This window comes from Zingiber officinale, chromosome 11A, assembly GCF_018446385.1.
Source record: "Zingiber officinale cultivar Zhangliang chromosome 11A, Zo_v1.1, whole genome shotgun sequence".
Taxonomy (NCBI): domain Eukaryota; kingdom Viridiplantae; phylum Streptophyta; class Magnoliopsida; order Zingiberales; family Zingiberaceae; genus Zingiber; species Zingiber officinale.
In genome coordinates, this window is record NC_056006.1 from 56,028,919 (window position 1) to 56,047,352 (window position 18,434).

Sequence of the window (18,434 nt, forward strand, 5' to 3'; positions counted from 1 at the left end):
TATCAGAGCCCAAGATTCAATCCCAATTATCTATATCTAGTTCACTCCAACAAAATGGTGTGGCAAAACGAAGGAATAGGACTCTTATGGAAATGGTTAGATCAATGATGAGTTATTTAGAATTACCAAATTCATTTTGGGGATATGCTCTGGAAATGGTGGCGTACATTCTGAACTTCGTACCTTATAAGTCAGTATCCTCTACTCCCACAGAATTGTGAAATGGGCGTAAGCCTAGTTTGAAACACATTCAAATTTGGGGTAGTCCAGCACATGTGCTGAAGGGAGACGCTGATAAGTTGGAATCATGTACAAAAGTTCGCTTGTTCGTAGGATATCCTAAAGGAACGAAAGGTGGTTTGTTTTATAGTCCTAAAGATCATAAGGTCATTGTTAGCACCATTACCCGATTTTTAGAAGAGGACTATATAATGAACCATAATCCCATGAGTAAAATTGTTCTTGAGAAATAAGAGAGGACACTTCTACTTTAGTACCAACGGTACAAGATGAGATACCACAAGTAACTGCAACACGTGTCACAAATGATACACAATTACAGGTAGTGCCTCATCATAGTGGGAGGGTTGTTAGGCAACCTAAAAGTTTTATGTTTTTGGGAGAGTCTTCGGACTTGATCCCTGGTGAACATGAAACTGATCCCTGGACATATGATGAACCACTCCAAGATAAAGATGTAGCATCTTGACAAAGTGCAATGAACTCTGAAATAGAATCTATGCATTCTAATCAGGCCTGGGAGCTTGTAGAACCACCAAATGGTGTAAAAACCATTGGATGTAAATGGGTCTACAAAGGGAAAAGAGGAACAGACGGGAAGGTGGAAACCTTTTAAAGCGAGGCTTGTTGCCAAGGGGTATACTCAGAAAGAGGGAATCAATTATGAGGAAACTTTTTTGTCGGTAGCCATGCTTAAGTCTATCCGAATTCTTTTATCTATTGCTACTCATATGGATTATGAGGTTTGGCAAATAGATGTCAAGACAGCTTTCCTTAATGGAAATCTTGAAGAAAACATCTATATGAAGCAACTAGAGGGATTCATTGCAAAGGTCAAAGAGCATCTTGTATGTAAGCTCAATCGGTCTATTTATGGACTGAAGCAAGCTTCAAGATCTTGGAATATCTAGTTTGATGAAGTGATCTAGTCTCATGGATTCATTCAGTGTTCGGATGAGTCTTGTGTATATAAGAAAAGTGATAGAAACGTGGTGGTATTTCTTGTACTATATATAGATGACATTTTGCTCATTGGCAACAATGTCAAAGTGTTGTCAGACGTAAGGGTATGGATGTCCAAGCCGTTTAATATGAAGGACTTGGGAGAATGTGGACATATTCTTGGGATCAAAGTAATAAGGAATTGCAAGAAAAGGAAGTTATGCTTATCCCAAGCTTCATACATCGATATTATCCTAACTCGTTTTAGCATGCAAAACTCCAAGAAAGGTTTTCAACCTTTTCGGCAAGAGTACCTTTATCTAAAGACATGTGTCCTAAGACACCAAAGGAGATAGAGGAGATGAAGGTAATTCCTTATACTTCGGCTGTAGGAAGCCTAATGTATGTGATGTTATGTACGAGACCGGATATCTGTTTTGTCGTAGGCATGGTTAGAAGATATCAAAGTAACCTAGGACCGGGACATTGGACTACCGTAAAGCATATATTAAAGTACCTGAAAAGGACTAGAGATTATATGCTGGTTTACCAGGCAGATAATTTGCTCCTTGTGGGTTACATGGATTCAGACTTCCAATCAGATGGGGAAAGTAGTAAATCAACCTCATGGTATGTGTTTACTTTAGGAGGTGGAGCCATAGCATGGAGGAGTGTTAAGCAGAAATACGTTTTAGACTCCACCATGGAAGCTGAGTATGTGGCAGCTTCTAAGGCAGCCAAAGAAGTTGTATGGCTCAGAAACTTCTTGATGGACTTGGATGTGATTCCTGGTTTGCCTAAAGTTATCATAATTTATTGTGACAACAGTGGTGCAGTAGCAAACTCGAAGGACCCAGAGCCTATAAAGCAAGTAAACACATTGAGCGCAAGTACCACCTGATATGAGACATCGTAAAATGAGGAGAGGTTGTTGTCACCAAGATTACATCAGTAGATAACCTGGCAGATCATTTCACTAAGGCCCTTCCAGCAAGAGACTTTGATAGGCATGTTGAGGGAATGAGAATCAGATGTATTGCAGCATTTATGTTAGCATAGTCTTTTAGTATAAGTGGAAGATTGTTGGGATGTATATTATAAGCCTAGCGTTTGTATGAATATCTATTTTGAAATATTTTGAAATGAGAATCACCTTGGTCAAATATTTACATTTTATATTTTTATATATATCAATGTAGTTGTCTATTTAATTTATATTATATATAACATGATGTGTGGTGCCACACAGAAGATCATGTTATCGGTTCCTTATAAATTATAAATAGTAGCTCACAATCAAGATGGATTGGGGCAAACCATTGGAACGGTTGTAGTGTAATTTGGTATTAGACTGTCTTGACTATAAAATTACACTAGTACACTATGTGTGTATTAAGCAGGACTATTTGAGGTTGTTTGATTTGTACTGACTACGCAAAAGAACAGAACCTCTGTTATTATAGGTGTGTGTCCTCTTAATCCCTATATAATAACAAGTACATATACTTAGTATTTATTTCTTTAACTTATCAATGGGTGAGATTTATTCATTAAATCAATAGGCCCGATGAGTTGGGAAATAATACTGTTTATATGGTGTGTTGTTGATTATAGAAGGAATATGTGTCCTAATTATTTAGGCTAATGATGTCCCGTTGAGGAGCTCATAAGGATTATCAAGTAAACCCTGCAGGTGGGCTTAGTTCAGCATGATAATAAAATTGAGTGGTACTACTCTTAGAATCAGATATTAATTAATTGAGTTGTCAGTAACTCATTTAATTAATAAACATACGATATCTTAAACACGGGGAGATTAACACACTCATGATAAGAAGGAGCCCATATTGTAATATGAGGATGGTGTGATAGTTCAATAATAACGCTTTAGTGGTATGGGTTATTATTGATGGACTTGAGTTGGGTGTTCAGGTCGAACACAGGAAGCCCAAGCCCATCAGGAGGCCTAAACCAATTCCTCCTGTAGGTCCCTATTGTAGCCTCTATATAAAGCCTCGCATCTACCCCAACAGAATTCGGTTATAAAAAGGGAGATTTTTTCTAAACATAATTCTGTTATTTTTCTTTCTTTGTAACCAACAACAAGATTTATAAAATGGGGAGGTGGCACCCCCTAAACATAAGTTTTCCACAACTCTCTTGCTTAGGGCCGGCGGCACAAGGTTCTCCTTCTCTCTTGCTTAGGGTCGACGGAATAAGGTTCTCCTTCTCCACCTTAGGGCCGGCGGCACAAATCTCTTCCAACTCCACCTTAGGGCCAGTGGCTTGGAGGAGAGGAAGAAGTGGAGAGGGCACCCATCCTAGAGCCTCCTTTTGGCGGTCGACGGTTTGGAAACAAATAAGAGAAGAAGGGTGGTTTTTATCTTGGTAGATCATCGCCCATGTTGGTTGCTACTCGGAACACCGTTCTATTTCCCTTGTACAAAAATTTGTGCAAGCACAAAACTTTACCTAGCTACCCATGTACTCTACTGAAGTTAAACTTGGATTGCAAACGATGCTTAACATTATTAATCCAAGTTACTCTTGAGAAGTTAAACTTGGATTGGAAACGATATTAAACATTTTTACTCTAAGTTTAACCGATGTGATCCTCCTAAGTTAAACCATATTACAGAAGTTAATTAAATATCTATTTCAAAGATTAACTTCCAAGTTAAATATGGAGATGCACTAGGCCTTCTTGGTTATGGGATCATCCACCACTTTCTAGACAAAGCCTTTCAAAGAAATTGGATATTTAACTTCTTACAGTAACCTAGGTTTTACTACAGAGCCCACAATAGAAACACAAGATCAAAACGGAAATCAAAATACAAAATCGATAGCATGAAATCGAAACATAAAATCACTAGCCTCTTACGTTGGTGTTTCAGAATCTATGCAAAGAAAATTAACTAATTAATTTAAAGCGGAAACCATTAATTAGTTATACCTTTCTTTGTAGCTAATGACCTCTTAATCTTCTGTTGTATTCCTCTCATTCTCTTGGACGTCATGTGGGCGATGATCTACCAAGATAATGTAACACCCATGAAATATTTAAGCTATACATATGGGTATTCTATTTTAGAATAAAAGGGAAATGGAAATAGAACCAAAAAAAAAGAAATAAAAAAGAAAGAGAAGTTAAGGTTTGAACCTTGAACCTCTCACAATAGATAAAGCTAAATTGGTGTATGATAACCAATAGAATTATGAATGATATATGAATAACAAGGAATGTAAATTGTAGTTAAAGGTAAGAGTATGATTAAGTAAGGGAGAAAGAGAAAATCAAGTAGCTTTCCTCCTCTTCCTCTTGGTTAAGAGAAGAAGCAAGCAAAAGGACAAATTGTCTTTTTCTTCTTCCTCTTACCATTTTCGTGGGAATGAAGAGAGTGAGGGAATAGAGGAGTCAAGGGGATGAATTGAGACATTCTCCTTTCTTTTTTTATTCCTCATTAAGGATAAATAGGAATAAGAGAAGAGAAGGGAAAGAAATGTTGGCTACTTCTTCCTCCTTCTTCTTCCTCCTCCTTCTTTCTCCTTATTCCTCCACCGAGACCTAGAGCTCCTCCCTCTCCCATTTTCGAATCCAAGATAAGTTTCCTCCCTAAGAAAACTAATTCACAAGAAGGAGTCCTCAAGATCTACTCCTTACAAGCAAGAGAAGAAAAAGGGAGAACTAGGAAGAGAAGCTTCTTCTTCCTCTTCACAAGAGTACTTTCTTTTAAGAAAAACTAAGCAACAAGTGGTGAGTATCCCCTCATCTGTGGTACAAGTTGTTCATATGTCTTCCATGAGTTTAGATTGTGTAAAATAAAAACCTAAGGTTCTTCTTGAAACTTTCGGCCATGATAAGATTAAAGGCTTGGGAAAGCTTGAAACCAAATCTAATATGCTCATGGTTTTCTTTATGATATGATATGAACTTATTATGCTTACATGTTGTCAAAACCTAGATGCCTCCACTTAGGGTTTTGGCCATGATAAGATTAAAGGCTTGGGAAAGCTTGAAACCAAATCTAATATGCTCATGGTTTTCTTTATGATTTGATATGAAGTTCTTATGCTTACATGTTGTTAAAACCTAGATACCTCCACTTAGGGTTTTGGCCATGATAAGATTAAAGGCTTGGGAAAGCTTGAAACCAAATCTAATATGCTCATGGTTTTCTTTATGATATGATATGAAGTTCTTATGCTTACATGTTGTCAAAACCTAAATACCTCCACTTAGGGTTTCGGCCATGATAAGATTAAAGGCTTGGGAAAGCTTAAAACCAAATCTAATATGCTCATGGTTTTCTTTATGATATGATATGAAGTTCTTATGCTTACATGTTGCTTAAAACCTAGATACCCTTCACTTAGGGTTTCAGCCATGATAGAATTTAAGGGCCTAAGAAAGCTTGAAACCAAATCTAACATGCTCATGATTTTCCTTATGATATGATATGAAGTTATCTTGGTGTTCTTATGCTTATAGGTTGCTTAGACTTAGTTTCATGCTCTTTAAAGTTTTGGCCAATTAAAGGACCTAGGAAGCTTAGAACCTAAACTAAATATGCTCATGATGTTCCTTATGGTATATGATATGAAATTGGTTTAGGGTTTACATGCTTTTATGTTGCTTGTAACCTAGAAACATGCTTTATGATATGACAAGTAAATGTTAGGACCTTCGGATAGCGGCTAGAGAGGGGGGGGGGTGTGAATATCCGACCCCAAATCTTCGTTTCTTTCTACAAGTTGACGTTAGCGCAGCGGAAAATAAAACAAAGAAACAAAGACAAGAAGATCAAACCTCAACACGCAGCGATGTAACGAGGTTCGGAGATAAACTCCTACTCCTCGGCGTGTCCGTAAGGTGGACGAAGCCTACCAATCCGTCGGTGGATGAGACCCCGGAGAACCGGCTAATGAACACTCCTTCTGGGTGGAGAAACCTCGCCACAAACTTTGCAACAGCAAGCAGAAGTTCAAGTACAGCAAGAAGCTAAGAACATAAATATAACAACACTAGCTTGCCTTCTTCTCTTTGACTGGATGAAGCAGCAGCTTCACAAGATGCCTACAACAGCAGGAACCAGCCGATGAAGCTCACACGAAGCTTCAAGCAGAAGCGAGCTCAGCAAAGCTCAAATCACAGCAGCGAAGAAGAAGAAGCAGAAGCTTCGAACCAGAAGAAAAGTATATTGTAGCAGCCCTCGATCTCCTTTATATAGCCTGAACCTGCAACTGCAGCAAAGCAGACAGCGAAGAAGACGGAGATACCCGTTGAATCTCAACGGATATACCTGGACCGATCAGGCTCCACCCTGATCGGTCCGAGACCTCCCTGATCGATCTTGGGGACCGATCAGGACCTATGCTGATCGGTCCCCAGACCGATCAGCACTCTTCACAGAGAACTCGCCCAACTCTCTGATCGTCTCCTGATCGGTCTATGGACCGATCAGGGTGCATGTGGATCGGTCCACAGACCGATCCCCTCCTTTTCTCTTTGCCTTCTGTTCGCTTTCTGATCGGTCTGCAAACCAATCAGATAACATACAGTAGCATACTGTTTGGTTACTGATCGGTCACCAGACCGATCAGATAACCTAGTGTATCACTGGATCGATCCACTGATCGATCCAGCTCTTGGTTTTTGCCCGAACCAAGTCTCATGCCTTCCAAACCAATATCCGGTCAACCTTGACCTATTGGTATCTCATGCTTTGCATCTGGTCACTCCCTTGACCTACTAAGACTCCCTACCAAGTGTCCGGTCAATCCCTTTGACCCACTTAGACTTTTCTCTTCGTGCCAAGTATCCGGTCACTCCCTTGACCTACTTAACCTTCACAACACCAGATGTCCGATCAGCCTTGATCCATCTGGATTTTTCCTTGCCCGGCTTTACTCACCAGGACTTCCCAACTGCCTGGCTTCACTCACCAGGACTTTCCCCAACTGCCTGGCTTCACTCACCAGGACTTTCACTTTCACCTAGCTTCACTCACTAGGATTTTCACCTGGCTTCACTCACCAGGATTTCCAATCTGCCTGGCTTCACTCACCAGGACTTTTCCGTCTGTCTGGCTTCACTCACCAGGATTTTCTATCTGCCTTCCTAGTCTAGAGAACGAGCTACCGAGCCCTCTCTGACCTAGTCCGGAGAACGAGCTACCGAGCCCTCTCTGACTTCGTCCGGTCCAGAGAACGAGCTACCAAGCCCTCTCTGATCTAGTCCGGAGAACGAGCTACCGAGCCCTCTCCGACTTCCACATGCGGTCCAGAGAACGAGCTACTGAGCCCTCTCCGACTTCCACATGCCAAGTTCCCATACTTGGACTTCTCCGTGCCAAGTCTCCATACTTGGACTTTCTCCCGTGCCAAACTCCCTGCTTGGACTTTTCCCGTGCCAAGCTCCCTGCTTGGACTTTTCCGTACCAAGTCAACTCACCTCGGGTCAACCAGGTCAACTTTGACCAAGGGTTGCACCCACAACCTCCCAAGTTTCTGTTCTTGTCAAACATCAAGATACAACTTGAGTCAGGTCAACTCGAGTCAGATCAACCAGGTCAACCTTGACCTAAGGTTGCACCAACAATCTCCCATCAAAATACAACTCTTCTATTCTCGTCAAACATCAAAATACAACTCGAGTCAGGTCAACTCGAGTCGGGTCAACCAGGTCAACCTTGACCTAAGGTTGCACCAACAGTAAAGGCCTAAGAGATGCTTCCCTTTTTGTTGGGACTAAGAGCACTCTTTATGATATGACAAGCAAAGGCCTAAGAGATGCTTCCCTTTTTGGGACTAAGAACACTCTTCATGATATGATAAGTAAAGACCTAAGAGTTGCTTCCCTATTAATTGGGACTAAGAGCACTCTTCATGATATGATAAGTAACTATGACATGCTATTTTACTTTGTATGGCTTGTACCACGGGTGGGATCCATAAGCGCTCCTAGGCCGATGGTCTATGAACGGATCTAGTAAAAGGGATGGGCTCCTAAGTACCCCTAGGTCGATGGTCTATGAAACGGGCCTAGTTCCTAGTAGGTTCAAGATTTTTCTACCTTGGATCTATTTAGGATGCGTGCATTTATGTATGTATGTGGTACAAGCCGAGCCCTCATGTTGAGATTATGTTTAAGTATTATATGATATGTTTTCTTTAGAAGACATCTTGCACATGACATGACGCATGTTTTTGAAAGACATCTTGCATACACTTATACTATATGATAAATTATGATATGATATGTTATGAGATGATATAGCATGATGCTTCTTTATAATATGATATGATATGATGCTCTTTTATTTTATGAGATGATATAGCATGATGCTTCCTTATGACATGATATGATATGATGCTTTTTTATTTTATGAGATGATATAGCATGATGTTTCTTTATGATATGATATGATATGATGTTATTTTACGTTATGATATGATATGTTATGATGCTCTTTTACATGATATGATGTTTAGATGATTATGTTTCCATGCTATATGCTTATGTGATTATGCTATGATATACGGTTTTTGTGAGTAGGAAAGGATCTCACTAAGCCTATGTGCTTATAGTTACTTTCCTTGTATCGCAGATAAAGGCAAAGGATGGGTGAACTAAGGGAGCAGCAGGAGAGGCAAGAGATGTGTGTGGTAGTAGCTCGGCTAAGGAAAAGACCTGCTTATATTAATTTATGCATGATATGAACCATGTCTATCTTATGTTAATGATTTGCATGATTACTTGACACTTGTTCATGTTTATGATAGAAAATTGATTTCATGACCTTATTCACTTAGAGGTATACAAGAATATATAAATAAGTACTTTCGCTATTTTAGAAAAGAGATTTTAATATGCATGTATGTTCCCCGTACAGTAACCCCGCCCTACTATCAGGAAGGGCGAGTGTTACAGATAACTCCACCCGAACCACTTCTTTGCCTCCAAGAAACTCGAGCCGCCAAGGGATGCCAAAATAGGAAATTTCCTTCTTCTTCTTCTTCCCCTCTAAACAACTGGCCACCAAGGATCTCTTCTTTTCTTTTCAAGTTTCACCCACCAAGATGAGATAGGTGCCGACCTTAGAAAGAAGAAAGGGAAGAGAAGAAGATGGTGCCGCTAGCCTAAGAGAAGAAACAAAGTGATAAGAGGAAGGGAGAGGGTCGACCACAAGGAAGAGAAGAGAGGAGGCAAGGCTTAAGTTGTGTATCTCATGAGGCAACCTCTCCTTCTCTTTTATAATCCTTGGTCATGACAAAAAAGGAAAGTTTTAAACATAATTAAAACTTCCTTATTTGTGGCCTCCCTTTAAAAAAGGAAATTTTAACAATAATTAAAATCTCTCTCTTTTAAATTTTCTATTGTACATGGCAACAATAGGAAAGTTTTAAAATTAATCTCTCTCTTTTAAAACATGTAGAAAACTACAAAAAAGGAAAGATTAATTAAAACTTCTCTTTTAAAATCATGGTTACAAAAAAGAAAAGTTTTATCAAAAATTAAAATCTCTCTTTTAGATAACTACAAATAAAGAAAGATTTTAATAAAATTAAAATCTCTCTTTAATCCTTTGTAGATAGCTATAAAAGAAAAAAAATTTAAAATTTAAAACTTTCTTTTAAAACCATGTGGATGGCTATAAAAGGAAAATTAAAATATTTCTTTTAACCATTGTTGATAATTATAAAAAATAAAAGATTTTAATAAAATATCTCTTTAACCATTGTAGATAACTACAAAAAAGGAAAGATTTTAACAAAATAAAATATCTCTTTTAATCATTGTAGATAACTACAAATAAGGAAAGATTTTAACAAAATTTTGTTTTAAAAACAAAACTTCCTTTTCCTTTTCTAGTGGTCGACCCCTAGCTTGGGCACCAAGCTTGGCCGGCCACCTCTTGGCTTCAAATAATGCTTGGCCAACCCCCTTTGCTCCAAGCAAGGATGTGTCCGGCCCATTACTTGGGTAAGAAGTGGACTTTGTGGATACAAGAATTTATAGAGGCTACAACAGGGACCGAGAGGAGAAATTGATTTTGGTCTCCCGATGAGCTTGAGCTTCCTGTGTTCGCCCCGAACACCCAACTCAAGTTCATCAATAATAACTCATACCACTAAAGAGTTATTATTGAACTACCGCACCAATCCCAAATTACATTATGAGCTCCTTCTTATCATGAGTACATTAATCTCCCTGTGTTTAAGATATCGAATATCCACTAATTAAATGAGTTACTTACAAGTAATGACCCGGCCCATTTGGCGACCCTCATGTCATCGACCGTCGACCGTGTCGTTACTCACTAGGACTTTCCACCCCTGGCTAGTGGATTTTTGCCGTCCCCAGGATTCGAATTCTAGACCTCTAGGCTAAGTACTAGAATTTATGAATCCTGGTAGCCAATTGAGCGCCGCTAACTTGGCTACCAGGATTCATAAACTCTAGTACTTAGCCTAGAGGTCTAGAATTTGAATCCTGAGGAAGGCAAAAATCCACTGGCCAGGGGTGGTAAGTCCTAGTGAGTAACGGCACGATCGACGGTCGACGACACGAGGGTCGCCAAATGGGCCGGGTCGTTACAATAAAAAAAACTTGGGATGTTTCAGTTGGTATCAGAGTAGCCCCTCCTAACAGACAGTATGTGCATGCCATCTCATCAGGAACTCGGCTACTTCTGCCTTCGAATTTGTAAGATTTATTTTGTTACAATCATGAATTTAGTTTGGTAACTTGGCTAGGACATGAATATTATATAAATATGCATATCTGAGGTAATGGTGAGTATATGCTTTTACTGCATTAATGGCTTTCCTATCTTTTGTGTTCACTACTTGGTGTAGGTCATGGTTAGAAGAGTTGAAATGTCATAGAAATTGACGTGTGATGGGTTGGATTTACTGCCTTCAGTTCAAATATGTAACAGTTTCTATACCTGTCTATAAAGTACGCACTGGTCTAGTTTAGCCTGATGACACTTAGTGAATCAAGGCTACTCACAATCGTGGACACGATCAGCTGACACTTAGGACCCAACATTTGGCAACCAATACCAATTGAACTATGCTTTTAAATTAGTAAAACTATGTGAAACGTGTATTAACTCTGATCGTGAGTGTCGACCTCACATGGAAACTATATTAAAGGTCCTTGAGAGCATTACCCAGTACAAGATGAAGCTTATTCTGTATCTTCGTCGTTCGAGTGATGATCTGGTGCAAAATTCCTAGTAACTACTAGAATTTCTAAGTTGATGGTCACTTTGATTAACTTGGCAGCATTCAAATCTGTGTATAAGATTCTATAATGATGTATGAAGGTAATAGATATCTCACTACTAGAATTTTACTAGTATAGTGGATTTGTTCCTTTGCTTTTTATGAATGCTCTTATGGATGTTTAACCTGAACCTGTCAGGCCAGTTAGTTAGGTGAGTCTGATATGCATGTTGAGGATGCTCGTTTGGGTTGATTGAGATGTGATTTGGAGGTTTTGTTGTATCCTGGTTTTAACTCGCAATTATCCTGTTCTCTGCTAGGAATATGAACATTGTGATGGATTACGGTGTTGTAGGGGATTTCTCTTCATGGATTGAGTTTCTGAATCGAGTTTTTGGTGGTTTCGGCTGGTTTCAATGGGGTCTGTCGTTGTCTGGTGCTTGGTTGTGTTCGATTGGATTTGGTAATTATTGACGTTTTATGATTTGAACAGAGGAACTCTAGTTTCTTATGGTAATAAAATTACTGGATGGATTTGAATTGGAACGATGACATTTTCTTTCCTTTGTGCTTCTTGTTAAAATCACTGAACCTTTATTTATGCTTTTCGAATTGCTTTGGAGTTGGTACGATTTTAACTTGATGTTGTTCAATTTTGTGCGGATTTAAGTTGAGAAAAGTCTGGTCCAAAAATAGCAGTTATGTTTGGAATTGAGGAAATTTCCCGGTTCTATTCAATGTTTCTCTGACTTTCAATATAGTTGTGGATTTCCAGGGATTATTCAAAAGATTTTGAAGTGTTACATGGTGATTTCAGGATCGTTGTGTGCTTTCGAAGTTATGGAATGATGGTTGGATAGGACAGGCTACAAATGGGACTGTTCTGTGATTTTATGGCTTCTGTCAAATTCTAGAAATACTAGTGCTGGTGTAGGTTTAGGTTTATATATTGATTGATGGTGTTCATAATTTAGTTTATTAGTTGGATGTTGTCATCATATTATTACGTTTCCACTATTTTCGGCATGCATAACATGAGGACTTACATGTTCCTATATATGTTCCATTTTGAACTCCAAATGTCTCTATACAAGTTTAGTTTGTTGTTCATATGTTTCTGCAAATTGGTTATAGACTTAACCATATAGCTTTGTTCTAAACTGTTGCTACACATGTCGTGTTGCTGATTTAAAATGTGTCTGGATAGATCATGTTTCCAGTGTGGATATTTTGACTATGTAAAGCTTAATGTGCTTATGTAATCCTGGTGGTAGGATTACTATACTTAGACAAGTTAAGAGTATCTTTGCACATACTTGGATAAAGAAATAGTTGATACTCATGCTTAGTGTATTTTTTTTTCAATCATGGATAAAAAAAATGATGATTTGGGCTTACACGTAACCATCTGTACAAATTGTCATGCTTAAATTAAGCCATGTTATATGCATTTGTCTAAATGTTATGATGAAATTTTGCTATTATACCTCACTATATATAAGGCTAAGAATGATAGGTTAGAATGTGATAAGCTTGGGTTTTCTTATAACTGTTGTTTTCTTGTACATGTGTATCACAAGTTTAATCTATTTCAAGCGAAGTTAAAGGTCCTAGATTACTCCATTGTGAGTATAACCTTAGGATTACCACTATAGCTATTTGTTTTACTTGTTGATACATATGCTTAGCTGTTGTCCGCATGTGTTTGGATAAATTTATGGCTCAATTGGGGGTACCTTGACCATGTTTAGCTTTGCGTATCTTATAAAATTGGTATCAAAATTATCATGCTTATGAATCAGTTTAGTTTAATGTTGATTCAACACAAACAATGAACAAAATGAGAGTGGAAAATATTCTATATCTTGCTAAAGATGGACGAAGTGCAAAGGAAGGGAGGTTTAGAGGGATAAAAAGCAACACATAGCTGGTTTACTATGGCAAACTTTAAGAGCTAATGAGTTCCGCACACTGCAGAAATACTATTAAATTTGTCTGCACGGCCAATGGTGTCACTAAAATTAGATTGGGAGCGTGAGTTAGATCATTTAGTATCCAATTATAAATTGTCTTATTATATACTCATTGTTATAGAAATCAAACTAGATGAGCTCCAGGACATTGATTCATTTGTTAGACTGGTCGGTCAAATTCAATGAACTGAAATGCACGCACTTTCAAGTATCAACCCAGCCAAGACAAGGATATGCAGTTATTTACTTGTGGCCAAGCATGACGAGAGGCCGAATCAAAGTAGTTCACTAACGCTTTATTTGTCAGTAGGTGAGGGTCGAGCCTCATAGGCTAGTAGGATTACTAGAATCGCTACCTGATCTATTGGTAAGTCAAATTTTAAGGATAAAATTTTTATGAGGGAAAATTATAAGGATCCATAAGCGAAATTAAGGAATTTATTTACGAAAATGTCTAAGGTCACACAAGTTTTAACTAAAGGATTAACTTATAAAATATTCTACGAATTTTAGAAATTTTTTCATAATTTTAATTAAACTTATATGACATATTTTAAAGGGATAGAACTATTAAATTCGAGGGAAACATATGATATTCTGTTAGGTTAGGAGTTGATTAACTTAAGTAACTTAGGGTTAGGAATAAAAGACCTAGGTATTTATACCTATTGTTGAAAATATTTTCTAAATGCATGATAGACGAATTAATTAAATGCGGTAAAAACTTACAGCGATCTCCCGCAGATCTGCAATCGGCAATGACGAAACTTGCTATCGGAAGAGCGATCACAGGATCGGAAAGCCCTCCGCAATTCCACAAACCAAATCCCGCCACTTTGGATGTTCTCCTCTGACTCTCGTCGCACGATCGCGATTTCACACACCCTGAGCCTTGGACGGACCCCCTTTATATAGGGAAATACACTAGGGGCATAATGGACTTTTCCATTATGTGTAGTGGGGAACATGGGCCACGTTCCCCACTATCCCCATTTCCAACATCTCCCACTCGTCCAAGGTAAGTCACTAAGACTAGTTCATTCAGGTTAGTCACAAAGACTTAATAAGTCATATACACTATTAGAGAGTTTGGTCCCATAGACCATATGAGAACATCCAATCCATACTTAGAGAAAATGGTTCGTGCGACAGCAAGCACACTGAGCGATAGTTGCTAAGAAGATTGTTACACCTTGACTTAGTCGCTCGTTGAGCAATCAATGCTAATAAAGTTGTTACACTTTGCTTAGCTGCTCAAATAAATTAGAGACACACTCTTTATGGCACTTAGCCACTTTCCTGGTGGCACATAGCCTTTATCCAGGATCCATCCAATCTTCAAATGACACACAGTCATTATCTTGAAGATATCCATGTCTTGCTATTTACCCAGATTAAATAATTTTCATTTACATCGATATGAACATCTCTAATCCCTTATAATGACCACTATGTCATGAGCATGTTCCATATCCTATATTCACATTCATTTCCGTACATAACAGAAATGTGTCGACCAGTGAATAACAACAAAAGATGTAAATATATTTAATCTTCCTTTTTAGCTAGAATCAATTCATTTTAATCAGTCGCTTTCCTAGTTATGCTCCATAGACCGAATCATCCATAGTCATAGGATACACGCTAAAGTAGCAGTCACTGATTAAAACTTCAAGTAAACAGCTAAATAGTCACTAAGGTAAAAATTGAGATTAACATATAATCTCAAAGGTCTCACATAGTAGAGAAACAGGGATTCATTCTCCTACTACCTTTATTGTCGCAATAGCACATGTGGTATGAATCACATGCTACGATGTTATTCTCTTTACTAAAAAGAGTGCATGTTGTCTTTAAATTTAACATCGTACAGATTTCGATCTAGACATACCTAACGTCTAATCCTGAATTCAACATATGAATTCTAATCTGGCTTTCAACAGGTTCAGTAAATGGTGGGTTCATTTACTTCGATCATTATTTACACATAAATGATCTCATCTTGACACAATTATCAAGACGACCTCAACTTATGAATCTGTCTCTAATTTCATAATTTCAGCTACGTAAGCTGTTTCATAAGTAACGGTCTTACCCCTATTTGTACTTAACAAACAGAGATGATTGTCCATGTGAGTGGACCAATCTTCACCTGCCAACATGCTCACCGAGATCTTACATGAATGTAACAAATACAACATATACACTGAATAAATTATGGCAAATGACATAATCATAACACAAAGTCTGATTGTTATTTCAATATTGTTACATTCTACGAAGTCCCAAAGACTTTACATGTTCTTTAAATGACTCTTTAGTCATTGGCTTAGTAAAAGGATCTGCAAGCATAACACGTGTAGGGACATACTCAAGAATGACTTTTCTTTTAGCCACAATATCCCTTACAAAATTATATTTAATTTCTATATGCTTGCCTTTGCTATGATATTTGGGATCCTTGGAAAAAGCTATTGCAGCTTGACTGTCACAGTAGACAGTTACTGGACTCCCACTATCCTCAGTAATTTTCAGATGCTTCAGAAACCTTCTCAACCAGACTGCTTCTTGCACAGCTGCTGAACATGCCACATATTCAGCTTCCATAGTCGACAAAGCTACACAAGCTTGTTTCTTGCTGTTCCAGGAGATGGCGCCACCATTCAGCAAGAATGCATATCCTGATGTGGATTTTCTATCATCCAGGTCTCCAGCCCAATCTGCATCTGAATAACCTTTCAGACTCATATCTGATCCTTGAAAACAGAGACAATAATCTGTTGTCGCCTTCAGATATCTGAATATCCTTTTTACTGCCTTCCAGTGTCTCGGTCCTGGGTTTGACTGGAAGCGACTGACCAAGCCCACAACATAGCTGATATCGGGACGTGTACACAACATAGTGTACATCAAACTACCAATAGCACTGGCATATGATTTTTTATTCATCTCAGCTATTTCCTCTGGAGTTTTAGGACACATACTCTTGCTCAACACAGTACCTTTCACAATAGGTGTATGTTCTATGTTGCAATTAGACATGCTGAAATGATATAACATCTTATTTATATAAGACTCTTGTGACAGACCCAAAAGTCTTTTAGGACGATCTCTTATGATCTTCACCCCTAAGATGTATTTATCTTCTCCCATATCTGTTGTATCAAATTGTGATGACAACCACTTCTTGACTTCATTCACATATCCTATGTCATTTCCAGCTATCAGCATATCATCAACATATAATGATAAAATGACATACTTTCCTTTTTCCTTTTTAGGAAAACACAATGATCCTCATTGATCATCTCGAAACCATAAGATAAAACGACTTTGTTAAATCTTATGTTCCATTGTCTTGACGCTTGCTTTAGCCCATATATAGACTTTCTAAGTCTACATACTTTTTGCTCTTGGTCTTCAACAATAAAACCTTCTGGTTGAACCATATAGATTTCTTCGTCAAGATCACCGTTAAGGAAAGCGGTTTTTACATCCATTTGATGTAATTCTAAGTCATAATGTGCCACAAAGGCCAAAATAACTCTTATTGATACAAATTTCACTACGGGAGAAAATGTCTCTTCAAAATCAATACCCTCCATTTGGGTATATCCTTTTGCAACTAAACGAGCTTTGTATCTGTTAATCGATCCATCTGCTTTCCTCTTTATTTTGAGAACCCATTTATTCCCAATAGCCCTTCGGCCCGGAGGAAGATCGACTAAGTCCCAAACATGATTTTGAATCATGGACTCTATCTCTTCAACCATTGCAGCTTTCCATTTTTCTCTAACTCTACATCCCAATGCATCCTCAATGGATTGAGGCTCGTCGTCGTCAATTGGAAGTGTAACCAATGCCTCATTCTCAATATCAAACCTCTTCTTAGGTTTGATCTTACGAACACTTCTTCGTAAGTTGGGCTGTTGAGAAGTCAACTCATGACTCGGCATATCACTCCCACTCGGTTGACTAGACTCAGGTATCCCTTTTGACACCTCTCTTGTTGATAATATCTCATCCTCCTCAAATAGAAGAACATTTTTATCAACATCACCTCTGATTGGGAACTCTGTTTCGAGAAAAGTCGTATCTCTCAAGTCTATTTCGGAGATGGTTTCATCTAGTGACTCACCTATGAAAACATAACCTTTGGAGGTCTCATGATATCTTATAAAGATACATTTCTTACCTCTAGGCCCTAGTTTTCCATACTTGTGAGAACTATCATGAACATAAGCAGCTGACCCCCAAGGTCTCAGATTACTCAAATCTGGTTTTTTGCCTGTCCAACGTTCATATGGGGTAGATGGAACTGACTTTGAAGGCACTTTGTTAAGTATATAGGCTGCAGTTAATAATGCATCTCCCCAATAGGAGATTGGCAAATTAGCTTGCGCCATCATAGACCTAACCATTTCAAGAAGAGTCCTATTTCTTCTTTCAACTACCCCATTTTGCTGTGGAGTTCCAGGGATTGTCAGTTGTCTAATAATCCCTTTATCATTACATATTGTCTTGAACATATCAGACAAATACTCCCCACCACGGTCAGTGCGTAAAGTCTTAACTTTACGTTCCGTTTGATTCTCAACTTCGTTCATATAACGAATGAAGCAATCTAATGCTTCGGATTTGTGAGAAATCAAATACACATGACCGAACCTAGAAAAATCATCAATAAATGTAATGAAATAGGAAGCTCCATGTCTAGCCTTCACTTCATTGGACCACAAATATCCGAATGAATTAACTGCAATGTTGATTCAGATCTAATAGCCTTACCAAATGGTTTCCTAGTTGCTTTTCCAGCAAGATAATGCTCACATATAGATAATTGAATCTTAGCTCGAGTGCCCAATAAACCCTCTTTAGCTAATCGATTCATACGTTCTTGTCCTATGTGTCCTAATCTAACATGCAAAACCTCATCAGTTATATCTGCATCACTAGTTAAAGCAATGTTTGAAAAACAACCATCAATAGCATAATTGACATCTGGTTCTACATCAAGAACCATAAAACCATTTGTTAAAAAAC